Here is a 16,876-nt window from a genome sequence, read left to right as displayed (position 1 = left end):
AAGAGGTGCTCTGGGATATGAGTTAACAGGACATAATGCAGCATCTGAGAATAAACAGGTGCTGGACTTTAATATTCCGCACCGACAAACACTACTCGACCATTTACTCCATTAACTGCACAAGCCATAGCCACAAACCAAAAGTGAGACTTTTTTCAGTTTTAGTATAAACCTGACTGGAGCAAAACCAAATTAAGAAGCAGCTCAATGTACGTAAATATATTGTATTTGTAATTGACATTGCTCAGTACCCTTTTCCCCGTGATGGCTTTATCAGTGGCTCAAAATATAGACTAAATGCATGATTTAAGGGTATCACACCTGTGAATCCATTAACAGTATATATATTTGCATCCATGAACGAAGTCCAGATCCAAACCAAGTCTCAATTTAGAAAACAAATCTGGTGAGGAAAATATTCTACGAAAAATAACGTACCCCTGCAAATGTCTGCGTTATTCACAAGTGCACACCAGTAGTTTACAGATCATATTTGCAAGGTTGTGGACATACTGTACAAACGCTCAAGGGAAAACCTTCAGAAAATGTAACACAATATGAGTATACAGCATAATTCTGGACTTTCTGAAATGTATAATTTATAGTGTATGTTTCAGCATTGATGGTTTACTATGGGACGTCAGAACTGCAGTTTATGATTTATGGATCATAAACGTGTACCATGTTAACAGGTGCTACTTCATTCCGTCTCCATGGAAACAGAGTTGGCCTTTGTTTCATATTAAAATGCAGGCTGTGTTCATCCTCTGAAAAACCCCAAATATACGCATGCAATATTGTCAAAAGTTCAAAATTCATAAAATACATTTCTTTTATGAATTTACTGACAATTAATGTTTTAGGTTACAATATGTTCTGATTTGTATTAATTTATTAATTCATTCATTCATTTTGTGATGTTGTCTTTTAAATATGAATAGAATTAGTCAATATTTTAGCCTCATCCATTTTTAATGGAAACTGTATTATATTGCACATTTCGTGGCCAGTTAAAGGAAAAATTATCCATCATTCAGTTGGTGCTATCCCAGATAGCAAGCAAACATTGAATCAGTTTTGAGTCATCATTAGCATTCATTCAACATTGAAATACGATGTTGAACTCATTGAACTGATGTCGAATCTATGTCATTAAACTAGGATAGGCAGATACTGGATCAGCACTGGATCAGCACTAAATCAACAAATTATTCTCTGATCCAATGTTGTGTTTTCATATCCAACACTGATGTCACCATCCAAAAATCAATGTTGATACAACATAGACCAATGTGACCTCAAATACAACATTGATTCAGAGTATGCCTGCTATGTGGGATCATTACATTTTTTTCATATTAGCAGCGAAAAACAACAACAGCTTTGCCTATTCTACTCCTGGACCTGTTCACACTCACGGCCTGTGCAGCGATTGGCTCGCTACAAGTCGACAGTCCTGCGTAGGCGTGACTGCACAGTGAACTGGCAAACGGATCATCCCGGTAGCTTCAGGCTTCCTTCAGGGCAGCGGGAATAGCAGGTCGCTAACGACCTTTTCTGGCTCCTCAGAAAGCTGGTCGTTGGTACTGGCGTCAGCCACAGAGAGCAGCACCCTACTCTGACCATGCCGGTCATTTGCTAACTCCCCGATCACCGGGAGACACCGCTAACTTCTTGCCCCGTTCCTTGCCCCGGCTGAAATTGAAGGTAAACCCTGCCCGCTAACAAATCAGCCCACTTGAGCTTTCTATTTTCCTCTTCCTGCTCAAATGTCGGTTTCTGGGTTACTGGATCTAACCTTTGGCATTATATCCTCAAGAGTGAGAAAAGAATGACTTCGGTCTCCTGTGTGAAAGCACACTCGGAAACTGAGAGACGGATGTTCCGTCGGACTCTCCATCGGAGCCATCTTGCGCTGGAACAAATTAGAAAATCAAGACCCCCACCACCCCAGGGCAACCCCATCCCTGCACAATTACAGCTAGATTTTCGTGTGAGTCATGGCTCTTGGAATTGGAACCCAATTGGGAGCGCGTGCATCCATTTGATGGATACAAATCTACTGGTATTGTGCAAAATTAAGTGGGAGTCCTGAATAAATTTGTGATTATATACAAACATATACGTGATCACACTAACCAACAACATTCATATTTAGCCAATTAATTCACTCATTTTGTGGGAGGATGATTGATATTTTAAAGGATTTGTACTATTATTAATATTTGAGATTTGCATTACTTATATTTGGTCTTGTTTGTTCATCTAAGACTGAGAAGCAGGGCTTAATATAGGGTATGACCAAGTGAAGATAAGTCTTTGATTTGACTAGTGTTTTTTGGGGCTCTGGCCTACATTACTGCTGTTGGATTCTGTCTCTGCATATTCTACATGTAAACTGAGGGGGAGCAGTTTTCATTATTTTGGGGCTGGTCCAGGGACAACTGCGCTAGTTCCAGGGGGCAAGCACCCCAGTTCAGTTTTTTGTGAATATCTTGTTAATTTGTCATTGTCGAGTAACCCAAGCCTGTACTCCATCAACATTTGTCCTTAACTTAGCACTTAAAAAGTAAAGGAAAGCAGCACATTTTCTCATTTTCTAACTCAGTTTAGCTTAGAGTTTGTTTTAGTGATTGCTGAACTTGGCAAACAGTTTCCAAAGAAAAAAAAATATTTGCATTTAATTTTAAGTCAGAGTTAAGTACAAATTTTGATTGAATCCAGACCCCAAATGTAATTTTCCTTTCTTGTTTCCTTGGGATTCATTGGTTTATTTTCTTTGTTTAATTATGTTATGTGTAAACAGCCTTTTGACTGACTCCTGGATACACAGAAATAGTCAGGTTTATTTGATTTTATTCTTTTCCCTGGCCTATCTTGTTGTTGAGTCAGCTCCTGTTGTTTCAGTGCAGTCACCAAGACGCAGCCAATCAGGGCCATCCTAGCAGCGGGCCTAATTTGCCTTGTAGTGGATCTCAATGTGAAATTAAACATTGTCATTAACTGATGGGCAATTTCCAAAGCACAAAGCAGATATCAATCAGGGGACGTGACGACCATAGCAACACCTCCGACCGAAAAGGAAAAGCAGAGAAATGTAATCACTCCGAGTCACAAGTGCGCAGCCCCTCGATAACCATCAGGACGATTCATTCTGTCATGCAAATGCAATTTGTTCGTCGACGCCGCACTGTTGACATTTCGCGGTGCGTGGCGCTCCAAACGGGGCCCAGCTGTTTCCCCGATAGCCTTCGCCATCCTTGACCTCCGCGCCGGCCACGCCCTCGTTAAGCGCCGACGCTAGCGCGGCCTAATCAGAGAGACCGCTGCTCGGACGGGGGGGGGGGGGGTGGTCGAAACCATGAACGCGAGGATTCCATAATGACTGAGCCGTAAAGAATAATCTGAGCGGCGGCTTGATTGAACGCTCCCCTCGAGCCTACCACCAGACGGACGAGCGTTTGAAACGCCATATCGCGCCGTACAAAGAAATAATGGCCGCGTTGACAAAAGGACATCGGGCCTTCTCTGAGGTACTTTCGGCGTACCATCCCGTCCCGTACAGTTCCGACGTTTTACATTCCGTCTATTCACGGGAGCGGGACGGCCAGCCTCAAAGAGACACGCCCCGCGATTCGTCCTTGATGGGACACAAAGGAGTTCGCCAGGAAATTCCCTTTCCGACTCCACGCCATTCTTTCGCCGTTATCTGATTCCTCTTAGGTTACGCGCACATCTGCTGTTCCCGGGGTCGTGTGGAAGGTGTCGCACGCTGGGTGTTTTCCCCGGTGGTGCCAGATGGTGCCACACAATTAGTCCCTTTTGAATCTCTCAATTCACTGCTGGTAACCGCACAGAAATCTGGGGCACTCGGGTGACGCTCCGGCACTCCCTGTCTGGGCCTCGGCCGGACTAGATAACGTAAATGTACGTTCGCGTCGGAGGAAATGATGAGTGTGTGCTGTTCTCATGCCTAATTAATGTGAAAAAGCGTAGGCTTAAAACATGCAGTGCTGATGTCACCAAGGGGAATAATATTGTGCATTTGGCGCACATAACACACTGTGTTTCCCCGCGGTGTCACCAGTAAGAGGAATAACTCTGTGCACTGCATTTAGTATCTCTGTTTCTGCAAACAGCGCTGGTTAAAGTGTACTGCTGTTTGATGAATGTCGTCATGAAAAGAAGCAGCTGTTCCTTTATATCCGCCTTCTGATACAAAAAAAACAAAACAAAAAAAACAATTGTGACAGCAACATACTTTACTTCTTAACTTTTTCTGTTTCCAATGGTAGTTGCTCATTTTCTTTCAGCAACGTGTGCATTTTTTTTACCTCACTCATAAACTTCCTCAAAAATTTTCCCCACTGCACGGTTACACCTACAGGAACTTTAAATCTCTCCACAGGAAGTAGGATGTGACCCTTTCCGAATTGGCTTTCTTTTTTTTTTCCCTACTGCCATCCACAATGATTCATAGGGTGTTGCCGTCTGATTCATGGCTCTCCATGGACTAAGCATTGTAATTATCAACTGCTAGACAAGCCTAATGTCTAACCAGTCGCTGTTTGACCTTTCTTTGGGCTAAAAAGATACGGGTTTGTTCAACCTCACTTCAGATCAGAAGCTCACAACAACCCCCTTTACTTAGTTGTATTGCATTAAATTACAACACTAGCAGATGTTCTTATCCATAGAGACATCCTTACTTCCCTTTACCTTTTTAAATAATGCAAAATGTCATACAATTCATTACTTCTCATAACAATTTGCACACACAGCACATTGCAATTGTTCCCAACTGCAAATAATAAATAATACATTCATAAAATAAATGATAAATAACTTGTGGCAAAACAGGGATTTCTCCTTGTTATTGTCTATAATTTTTTTTCCCGACTGTTTGTTTTGTTGCTTTTTTAACCAGAAAGAGTTTTCCTCGTAGTGCTAGACTGAACAGAGCCTCAAGGCTATTAAAGAATGAACCAGTTTATTCTGAAGCGATTCCAAAATCATCCTCCTAAAATTCTCAATCCTTGTTTTCCTTTTGTTCTCATACATTATGCTACCTGCAGTGTGTTAAGTTTGGTAAGTGTAATCTAAGGAGTGTGGGAGTGCCAAGACCACAGTACGTGAAGTTACAACTGCAACGATTCGACACACTGCACACAAAGACTGCATCCTCTTTCAAGCACTAAAATTACACTTGCAAAATGTGTACTTAAAACATAATGATCCATTGCAATAAACTCTTTTGTTCTTTAAGAAGAATATTAAATATTTATTCAATGCCCAAGAAACCTCTGCAATGTGCACACTGAAGTGGTCTCAGTACTTTTTTTAACGAAATGTATTCATGTATTCAAAAACTAAAAACAAATGCTGGTAAAACCTCTCTCTCTCCCTCTCCTCCCTTCCTTTCCCTGTCGTGTGTGTGAGTGTGTGTGTGTGTGAGAGAGAGAGAGAGCGAGAGAGAGAGAGAGAGAGAGAGAGAGAGAGAGCAGAGGTGATCAGAAATGTTGTTCAGCACTTGAATGTTCTTTACAGCATTACAGCAGGTCCCTTGGAGACGTGATGAGTTTGTGATTAGTTCCCTTGCCCAGAATCGTGGTCTTTAGCTGAGTCGAGCTGATTGTATCTCATGTTTGCATGGCCAGGGCCTCAAGTCAAATCCCACAGCAGACTTTGTTTTCCAAAACACTTTCCGTTCCTGGCTAGAACATATCTTTCTCTCAAAGTAGTGTTAAAGGATTATTCCTCTCTTAGCTTAGTCACGGTGTGTTTTTTTTCCCTTCAGGACAGAATAATCTTACATTCCATGCCAGGTGAATATAGTGACTTTAGACACCCAAAGCAGATGATTATCCTGTTCTGTTAGGAACTCACTCTTTATTGGAACTGGAATTATTTATTCTGCCTGAAAAGAAAACCCACTTCGCACATCACAGTTTGCGATTACCAAGAGGGTCAAAGTTCATCTCTGGCCAAAGTTGTACTAAACATGGCTGCTTCAGTACCAGAGGGAAGACCATGTTCTACCACACAACCACATTGGGCGCAAGTTTTTAATAAACCGCTCTGAATATTCTCATCACTGGCATCGGCCCAGCCAAGAAATGGCATGGAGCTGTGAGCATGATGGTTAATTTAAATTACCTGAAACGTTATGACCAACAGCATTAGCATGAAGAACATGCGCTAACTCTGTCGCTTTCAGTCCGACCCAATTCTTCAGTCTTTTTTTCCCCCAAAAAATTGTTTTTGTGGGTGGGAAACAGGAAATGAACACTTACATATATAGTAAACAACAAGTAAAAAAAACAAGTCCTGGTCTTCAAAACAGGTCCGTTCAAAGCTGTGTCATCAGAAGGCTAGCAGGCATTAGCATATGGATGTCAATGCAACCTTGGTGAATTCAGATTGTTTGTTTTTTTTCTGAAGTCTTTCACTGTGCAAGCTATATCACTGACTGTCTTGCATTTTCACCCGAAGATATGAGATAATTGAAAAGAAAATGAAGGGCTCTTTGCTTTGTTAGCGGAAACAATGGGTTTATGAACACATGAGATGAATGGACAAACATGAGTAACCTGTGCAAACAGCCTTATCCACAGATTACAAAGCCAGACAGAAACAGACAATCTAAAAATTAGGACACCAAGACTGAGGTGAATGCATGGGTGACTGTAGGTATTTCAACAGAACCTGCTCCTTCGAAACACCAAGAAGCAGTTAACCATTGACCAAAATGACTAGAACAGCATTCCAAGCAGTCTGTTCATATAATGTGTTCAAAAAGCACTCATTATTAAATGTGTTTGTATTTCTATGTGTCACTATCGACGTGAATAAATGTCAGAAGTGACTGTTTAAATTGCAGGGGTGAACTGGAGGGCTTCTTCACTGGTCAGGAGAGCAAAAGGAAATACACAAGGATTACGCAGGGTACCGTCACTACATATGTGCATGAGTGTGTAATGGTTGAGTGTGTGTGTGTGTGTGGTTATGTCTCTATGTGTGTGCTTGTCTCCTCTCTCCCCAGACAGATTTTGTGTATGGTTATGTGTGTGTGCGAGTGTGTGTGTGCGCGTGTGAGTGTGTGTGCCTGTGTACATGTGTGTGTGTGTGTGTGTGTGTAGACAGACAGTTTAGACTCAGTTATTTATTATTCACGTCAGTCCACTTCTGAGATTTTTTGCACATGAAATTGATACCTCTGCAACAAAAGAAAGGGGTGGGGGCGGAGGGGCGGGGGGCGGAAGGGGGGGGGGGCATGGCAAACGCTGGCTCGGCTCACCCAGTCTGTTTCCAGCTGGGGGAGAATGGAGGCTTTTTATCACCCGGCCTGTTATTTCTGTGTGAACATGATTCACGGGAAATTGCCTCCACAGCACCAGTGCGTACTGCTTTTCATTCCTTACGCCTTGCGCGCGCACATATCTGTCTTTGTTGGAAATGCAAAACAATTGCGTTGAAAGAGCCCAGCTTTACTCTAAATTTAACTATCCGCTTCCTCTGTACTTTTTTAGGCCTGTATGAGTGGGGAGGCTAGGAGGTTCATTCATCCACACAATAACTCTTTTCTGTGAAACTAATGCAGTAAGAAATTACACAGCTCTCACGTCCTATAGGCCCTTATTAACCTGCTAGCATTTCCATTTCATTAGTAAGCCTTTTCTTACGAGAAATTAACAGGTGCACACTTAAATCCTGCGCTAGACCTTGGCTCAATGGATTCCAGTTTTCTATTTTATTTTTTTCCTTTTCTAATGCTGTGGTACTGCACATTGTTTTATACACACACACGCACACACACACACACACACAGGAGTGATTCAGCATTTAATTATTTATGCTACATTTATTTTATAACAATGACGGAAAACTATGAGTGTGCACATACTGTAAATAAACTGAACAAGTTAGTGGGCTAATTTACCAGGAAACACATTTACAAGAAGCAGATACCAGCTGGCAGATTTACTGAACTAAACTTAACAGGAGATAGACTGTGACTACTGTGACTCTAGCCATAAAATATCCAAATTATTATTATTATTATTATTATTATTATTGTTGTTGTAACATTGTCTTTCCTTATTGAATTAGTGCATAAAGATGCACTAATTCAAAGCAGGCCAGACTGTAATTACCTCACAGGTTGAGCACTGACTCTTCATTAACAGTGTCCCATAGCCTGCTGGACCTAATGGCAGCGCACGTACTTCCCGCCTACAATCCACAATACTTCCCTGAAGAGAAAACTGCACCCATCCATCCATTAGTTTAGCCTGATTAGGGTTTATAGAAGATTACAGATCTCCTAATGCTCATAAAAAAAAATACCTGCTGGGTTTTTTTTTTTTTTTTTTCGGTTGCTTTTGTTGTTGTTTGTTCCAAGTACCCGCGAAACCCAACCATGGAACCGCTGCACGTGCCGCATGACCAGCAGTGCGTAAAAGCCTCAGCTTCTGCCGAGCGGGAACGACTCCTTGACCGTTTGCAGAAACGCCGAGCGACACGGCCACCTTCTCCGCCTTACAGAAAATACCGTCCGTCGGAAAAAAGAGTCTCTGCTTGCCAGAGAACCGCCGTATATTTCTCCGTAAGACAAAGTGTTAAGTTAGGCTACTCTGGGAGCTGTCAATAGAATCATTCCTCATCCAGGGGACCGCAGTCAATATATTGATTAAGCAATACATCACTTCAACTCTACAAGACATTATTTCTAATTAAAAAGTAAGCCATAAATTCCAGGTTTCATTGCTAAGCGCCCGTGCTGTAAATAAATTGGGGGGGGGGGGGGGGGGGTGCAGGGGCCGACTGCAGTTTTCGTAGCCGACGTTTTGAAATGCCGTAAACCACCTCACGTCCCGCCCCGACATGCCAGGCTCCTCTTTGCACAATGAGGTACGCCCCCCCCATTTTTCTTCTTTCAGTTTTTACGGTGCTGTGAAAACACGTTTGTGCTTCATGTCTGCTTATGGTCTGGATGCTGGCGTCAGCCCACTTAGACCGGTAGAGCCCCTGTTTACCCTCGTTGCTTCACACCTGTTGTGTTTTTGTAGCCAAGACGACTGCTCCTTCTGCAAGTCACTAAAAGGCTAAAAGTGCTTGCTAAATGCCAAAATCGCAAATTGTAAATTTTAAGTCGGCAGGGTTTACTGCCGGGGTGTGTAAAAAGACTGCGACACACACTCAGCCATATGGCCCAGCCTAGCCTACAGGGACATAAAGTCCCGTTAAAGGAAGATCACTTTGGAAAAAAAACGTGTCAAAGATCAGAAGAAGCGAAAGACGCGCGTCCGCCCCGTGTCACGGGTAACATCTGGATTGATGGCGCACTTTGACCGAGTAATGAGCCGTAGCAGGAAGTCCGCACGCACGCCGCACGCCGAACTGAGATGTACGACGGGCCGCTCTTGAAGAAACCTGATGTCCGACGCGACTACGCGGCTACATTTCCTCTTTTAAGCACCCACCCACGCCTGAGGGAACATCCTGTGTGCTCTGGCCACAGCAGGGCGGGAATCACCTGTCTCCCCGTTTCACAAGGGGGGGGGGGGTTAAGATGGAGCACTGTGGTAGTCACAGCCCCCCCTGAACAGAGCTGCGTTCACATCAGCCAGGTCCGGCGCTTCACTCTGTGAGGTGGGGGTTTGTGCGTGGCACAGTCATAATCAATGGCAAACGAGGCTGCCTATGATCGATACAATAAAAGAGATAAATAACATTAAGCACATGCCGATATAATATAGTTACCATAAAACGTATAATATACAGCCAGGCTCTAACAAGAGCCAGTTTCATTTAACAGCCAGGAAACAAAAACATAATAATTGAAAATAAAGGCTCTCCCCTAGAACTTGCCAGGCTGTGAAAATACATCACCATGGTAACATGAACCAGTTTGTCTATTTCCCATTCCTGCTAATTTAGCCTATGGTAGCTAGCAAGCTAGCAGATGTTACCAGTATGGCACCAAATAGACAATTGATGTAAAATTCTAATTGGATGCTATCAAGTAACCCAAGGCGAATTTGTGTGAAGCGGCAACAAGGTACTCTGGATTGACGCTGATGCTGCTTAAGTACTTAAAAAATTATCATTGCGCATCCGATTTAAACCTTTGCCTTGCGTCTGAAAATCTTTATATATTTGGTACTGGTAGTTTCAATAAACAATCAGTAGTTAGAATGTGATGATGGGTACCAGAAAAAACGCAAAAGGGAAAAACACTATTAGATGCAGACCTCTAACAATAGGAAGTGAGACTTACACTGAGGCTTACTTGCATTGTAAACAATTGTACACCCTGGTCACTAAGCTGATATAAACAGTATACACTCAAAGGAAAAGGCAAAGATACACCTGTTGTGGAGTTGGACTCAAACAGAGAAAACAGAAACCTGTAAATTACAAACCCTGAAACCTACTCTCCTGCAACTCTTTCAAATGTTTTCTCTCGAAGAAAGACAGCGGATTGGTGAAGATACGAAACACAACTGCTTCAAAGCGTTTTTACAATTTAAGTGTCCCTGTAACAAGGGAAAATATTAATTTGACAGGGGCTCAGGGATGATCTGCTTTGAAGGTCATGTCTAGGCAGCTCCTGTGAATATCAGCTGAACAGGCCAATCAGGGCGAGGCTCAGCTGAACAGGCCAATCAGGGTGAGGCTCAGCTAAACAGGCCAATCGGGGTGAGGTAGCAGGGGGCAGGGAAATAAGTGTACAGTGGAGGTAAAAGTTAAGTTTGTGTGACCATCGGCGAGCAGGAAAAGCAATTGTGGAGGGGTAAAAAAAAAAATGCTGAAACCAAGCTTGCTCATTCCTTGGCTGTAAAACAACGCGCTGTACTCGCGCATATAAATGCCCGGGAACACAAGTAAATAAAACAACTGTATACAAATTCTGTTTAAATAATGTACAAGTATGCTCAGGAAAATAGCTCTGACTACGAATTTTAATACCATTCTCCACTGAGCATAACAGCTCTGGCTTTTCCCATGCACTGTATCAACACCCCCAGGTGTGTGTGTGTGTGTGTGTGTGCGCGCGCATGTGAGTGTGTCTGTGTGTGTGTGTGTGCAAAGCCAAGAATACATATGCATGATGCAGTACCTCTTCATAAGTCAAACTCTCAGGCCAGCTCAACACTGGTTTTAAATCCAACTTGCACCTGAATGTAATTTTGTGTTCCTTTCTCAGTTAATTTCTGGATTGGATTTGTGTTGTTTGTCGTGTACATCGCCGTAACCTCCACTGTAAAAGTAAAACCAGCGATTTTGTTTCGCTGTACTGCAGCGTGGCAGGGCCACGTGCTACAGGCAAACTCGTCTCATTCCAAATGGAGAGCAAATGCGACAGGACCCCCTGACATTATTTCAGCTAACCACAGACAAGAAGTGACAACTTTTCATGGTGGCTTGAACTCCTATTGGCTTTTCACACATCAGATTGGACTCTCTGTGCATTCACGGGTACAGGTCACTGCACATATGTACTAATAGAAACACTGGTTTATTACAGGTCATTACCTGTCCTGTAGAAGGAAGAGAAAAGCTTCCGAAGTACACACATTCAATAAAACATTATGACACACAGTAGTAATATTTCCCATATGCATTCTCAAAGATCTTCAGTCTGATGAAGTACATTTTAGCACATACAATAACTGTGTTAATCTTAAAAAACTTCACCAACAGTAATTAGGGACTTAAGGAATTGCTGTAATTAACATTTTTTTAACCATTCAAGTGTTGCTGGAGTGCTTTTGTGGAACACTACAAGGGAAGGAGAGACAGGCAGTTAGCCTGAGCGATTGAAAGGGGATTATGCTTAGCATTTCTATGCTGGTGTTGTGAAGCAACTTCAAAAGTGTGGTGGACAATTACTGCTGAAGAAAGAATGTGGAGGCCTCTGTTTATGGTGTAATGAGGTGAACCTTTTTGACTATTTATAAAATATTTTACTTAGCACTGGTCATTTTAAAAAGGTTGATTCCAATAAATGACCCATCATTTTAAGCACTGCGTGACAACCTGCTCATAAATGGTGACGCACAAAATGAATACTGATTTTGAAGCCCAACTTAACATAACAACAAAACACAACACAACACAATATAACATAGCATAATGAGGACAACAGGCCATTCAGCCCAACAATGCTGGCCATTTTCCAGACTAAATGAGTAAATCAGTTCAAAATTGTCAAAATGAATTCATTAAAATATACAAAGATATATTTAGTGCCTGATTTCTCCAGATCCAACACCATATTTTTTTTGCCAAAGCGCTATTCAGTCATGAAAAGTAACAATTATTATGCGCGATCCAAGTCCCCTTTAGACAAACCTTGCCAAACCATAGTCAGCCTCATTGGTATCTCTCCCATTAATCAGCTTGTTTTGTCTGAAGTAAAGGGGATTTAACAGCTACAACAATGTCCCAAATGACTGATTGTAATCAAAGCATCAGGAATTTAAAGTACTTAAAGAAAACAAGTGGAGGGGGGAAAAAAAACATTATCAGTCACTGCATGGTGACCTTAAGAACAAATGTATATGTCCAATGATAACACAAATTGAGTCGAATGACCATGCAAGATATCATGGCAAATTAACAAGAGCTCTCAAATTTCCAGCAGGCAAATAACTTGGAGAGGTCTGCCATCAAGTCCTATTTTATTAGATTAACATTAATTCAAAGTGACCGTGCAAGGTCGCATCAAATGTAGATCTTAATTTAATGTCAGCATACATAAGGATGTTTATAGTGACAAGTGTATGAAGATACAAATTCATTTGACACCTTTCAACAGTGATAGACTTTGTTTGGAGCGCCACTATATCAATTCGGGACTTGAGGAGTTTGAATTAAGGATCTTGCGGTTACTTCCTTCGAAAGATTTGTGGAAACCCAGTGATTTTGCATAAATTACATCGATATTAAATTCGTGCGAAATGCAAAGTCTGCAGAATGAGACGGCTCGAGCGGCTATCGAAAAGATGCAGAGCCGTCAAGACAGCGTGAGGAATTTCAACGGGAGACTTGTTTTTCTCAGTGCGCACAAGACCGTTCCGCATAAAATATTCCCCGTCAATCAGCGTTCGGCTGGTGCGACCGCGTTCGCATTGAGAGAGAGGGGCATGCAACGAAAACAATGACAAATTAAACAGAAGGACTTTCAAGACTTGAGGCGGCGCAAATAAAAAAAAAAGAAAAAAGCAGCCATCTGCTGTTTTGCATGATTACTCCGAAAACACCATTTGCATCACTAAATAAACTGCAAACACGCTTAGCATACATGGACGCGCGACAGAGAAGACGCGCTGAACCAGTGGAGGGAGCGAATCGCTGACGTGTTGAAGGAACATGCATCCAGCGCAATTTCCATAAATGTCCCATCCTATTGTGTGTGAGGCACAGGTAAGCAATGGCTCGCCCACTGTTCATTTGAATATTTTATCCCGGCGAATTTTGCAAGAATATGTTATTTCCCAGCTGATAAATATGCATGCAGTACACAAACCTCCCAGAGAAAGCTACTATACCAAACTGCTTAGGGTTGCTGTCTCTAATTCCAGAAAGGCACTTTATCTGCATATAACAATGCAAGAGAATGCACAGACATCCAACAGTTCAACACACAAGAAGCATATCTGCCAGTCATTTAACATTAAATAGATACCTGTAAATACTCCTTGTCTTTTCAAAGTGCTGTAAAGATCCAGTGTATCACATTTCAGGGCCAACAGGGCAGTTCAGACCTAGAGAGAGAGAAAGAGAGAGAGAGAGAAATATAACACTGTTTCAATTTAGCAGACCAGCAAATTACTCACTCTAGACTAAAATGAATGCATCCAAAGATCAACGATCACCGAATGTAGATTTGTGAAACTGTATTGCTACAATTTCAGAAAATGTATTAGTCAAATAAATAAATAAATAAATAAATAAATAAATAAATAAATAAATAAATAAATAAATAAATAAATAAAAGCTAGAGGCGGTAGGCTGTTAGGGCGATGTGTGTGTGTGCGTTCGTGTGACTGGCAACTACTTGCGTGCAAAAATATGCACATGCTCATATTCCTCAAAAGCCCGCAAATACTTGGGACATCTCTCCATCGTGAGACTGCTGATATACCATAAAGGGTAAGGCACTTTCTACACCGGCCATTATTAAGGTCGTTCAATGGACTATTCATGCATTTTTTAAATGCTGCCCCCCCCCCCCCTTCAGGACAGAATGATTATGAATGTATGAGAAACCATTCAGGTCACATCAGTTAGCAACAGCTGATCTCCGCGCACAAAGCGCGGTCTCTTCCTCAGCGCTCGGGACAGAGGCGCTAACTTAAAGACCATTAGCACTCTGCAGTACGGATCCTACACAACATTTGCATTTTGATTACACCCCCCCCCCCCCCCCCCCACACCCCCTCTTTTCCCCGCACACTCGTGAAAAGGCTTTACAACATGAAAAGGTAGAATTTAATTACATCTAAAGTAGCAGAATCCTTAAGTACACTAAGTAGACCATTTCCTGTTAATTAATTCTTTAGGCACTTGAATAATTTAAAAACACTCCTCTCGGGATTGTATTTTTTATTTTTTCATGACAATGTATCAAACAACTGGAAAAAAAACACCTAAATTGTGGGTTTGTGAATCTTGTTTTATGTTTTTGTTGCCTATTTTTTCAGTGGACATTTGTAACCTGCTGTGAAACTGACTCCATGAGAACGACCTCTGATGTGATTCTCAGCCACGTCAGAAATCAGTGTGGACCGGGCCCAAGAGGAGAAAGTGATTGAAGTACCGTATAAACAAACCACCTGCATGTTAGCTCTACACCTCAGAAACAAAGCTTTCCTCGCGCTACAGAAACCCATGTGATGCAGTCATTTCAAATAAATGTGTACACAGACCCACATAAATACACATACACAAACATACACATGTACACGCACACTCACGCACAAAAGCACTTGCACACATACACACACACACACAAGTGCATGCACACACGCACACACACAGAACACTTTGGGCTCTCTCCTTTAAGTTGGCTCACAGAGCACATGCCCCCCTCCCCCTTTCCCCCCGCACAGACACCAGAATCACAGCCAGCAAAAGCAGCGTGACGACAGGTAAGCACTGCTGGAGGAATGATGGAGAGAGAAGGAAGAGAGAGAAGGAGAGAGAGAGAGAGAAGAGTTGGCAATGTTCCGCATGCAAAGCAGCCCCAGCGCCATCAATACAGGGGAGAGGCGTGTGACGTCAGCGCCGGGTCGGGGTGGGGGGGGGGTCACACGGGCCCCCCGCACCCTTCATTTTCGCATTAGCCACGCCACCGCACGCACCCCACCTCTGCCGCCCTGTCTTTTTTTCCCTCCTTCTTATTCCTCCTTTCCGCTTCCTTCACCGGAATTATGCCTTCTCATCACGGCGGGACGCCGCCGTGACATCACGTCTGGCCCAGGAACCTTCCGGAACCTTCGGCGGTTTTAGGGCGATGACGCCAAAGACACGCACCCCTCCCGTTGAGCGCAAACATACACGTCCGCCGAGGAGGAGGAGGAGGAGGGGCGGGGGAGGGGGACAGCTTCGGAGGACGAGGGGATGCTGCTGTTTTTTTTTGTGTGTGACAGGTTTGTTGTTCTTGTGCGTTTCCCACATCTTCACTTTACTCCCGTTACCCACCCCTCCCCATCCTCCCCCATACTTTCCCACGTACTCCCTTCCTACAGTCGGAACGCCCCCGTCTACTTTACATGCACACGGAGGAACAGCGCTTAAAATCGCTCTTGACTTGCGACATGCCCGCGCACGTGATCCCCCTGTTTAGAGAGGGTTTTACATCCACCGTGTGACTAATGGATGACTCGGGCCTGTGTGTTTGTGGGGGGGGGTGGGGGGGGACGGGCAGGGGGGAGAGCTCGGCGTTCTGCTGAACTGCGGTGTGATTAGGAGTTTGCCACTGCGCTTGTCAGGGGCTGTTTATCAGCGGAGTGGAAATTGTGCTGAAAGCACAGACAGGAAGTCTCTGAGCCATTGTAACTGCTGCCCAGTCTGAGTAATCAGCCACCGCAAAAAAAAAGCCGGCTCTAATCACTGCAGGGACCCCACGTACCGTAGCCCAACCTCCCCCATAACATTGCAAATGAAAGATAACGCTATCAATGGAGCCAGGTGAAAATCTGGAATTGGGGAGGATATCAAAGCTAAAAATATCGGGATCAATGTCGTACCTTCTCTCCGAAGAGCATTCCGGTTCCTTTAACCGTTGTCTTTTCTCCTCCGGGAATTTCTAACGAGCGACGCGAATTACGCGTACGTAGATCTTCGTAAAAAGCGGCTCAAAACATTTAGCTTCAAAAGAAGTCCGTACCCCTTGACCAACCCATTCACTGTGCTGTATGAGTGCGTTGAAAGGCTTTCCCCGATGTACGCTAAACAGTGAAATAAAGCACCGATGTGATCAGACTGATTTAGCGAGATGGCTTCCGCAATTTACACTTACTTTACAGTGTTACAAATTAAGCTGTTGCTAAGAGCTATAGTAAACACACGGACCTCTTTGAGTGAACCTTCATACTATATATACTGTGGAAGCAGCCACAACCACCCAGACACTTTTTCTTATCTTGTCTAGACTGCACAATTTTTTTTTTTCTCATGAGACGGAGATACGGATTCTGCCAAACTCGTGGCCTTCAAAGAAGGAATTCATTTTCTCCAGATCTACATTTTCTGAAAATGATGTACACAGCCAGTGCTGCTGTATACTGCCACCAGTCAAAGAGATGAAATCATAATGAGCACACTTTTCAGGATCCTTTCAAATCTATATGACCACCTTTCATTC

The 16,876-nt window shown here is 43.1% G+C and overlaps 1 protein-coding gene across 17 annotated transcripts in view; it reads right to left on the bottom strand.

The window, feature by feature from the left end:
• Positions 1-16,876, bottom strand: part of LOC118231730 (adhesion G protein-coupled receptor L3-like) — a 219,281-nt gene that overhangs the window by 170,800 nt on the left and 31,605 nt on the right. For all 17 annotated transcript variants that reach the window (XM_035425857.1, XM_035425861.1, XM_035425858.1 and 14 more), the window contains exon 2: positions 13,694-13,772. The gene's annotated coding sequence lies outside the window, so the exon portion shown is untranslated. The remainder of the gene's footprint in view (positions 1-13,693; positions 13,773-16,876) is intronic.

The sequence above is a fragment of the Anguilla anguilla genome, chromosome 7, assembly GCF_013347855.1.
Source record: "Anguilla anguilla isolate fAngAng1 chromosome 7, fAngAng1.pri, whole genome shotgun sequence".
In the NCBI taxonomy this organism is placed as follows: domain Eukaryota; kingdom Metazoa; phylum Chordata; class Actinopteri; order Anguilliformes; family Anguillidae; genus Anguilla; species Anguilla anguilla.
This window is presented reverse-complemented; position numbering and strand designations above follow the sequence as displayed.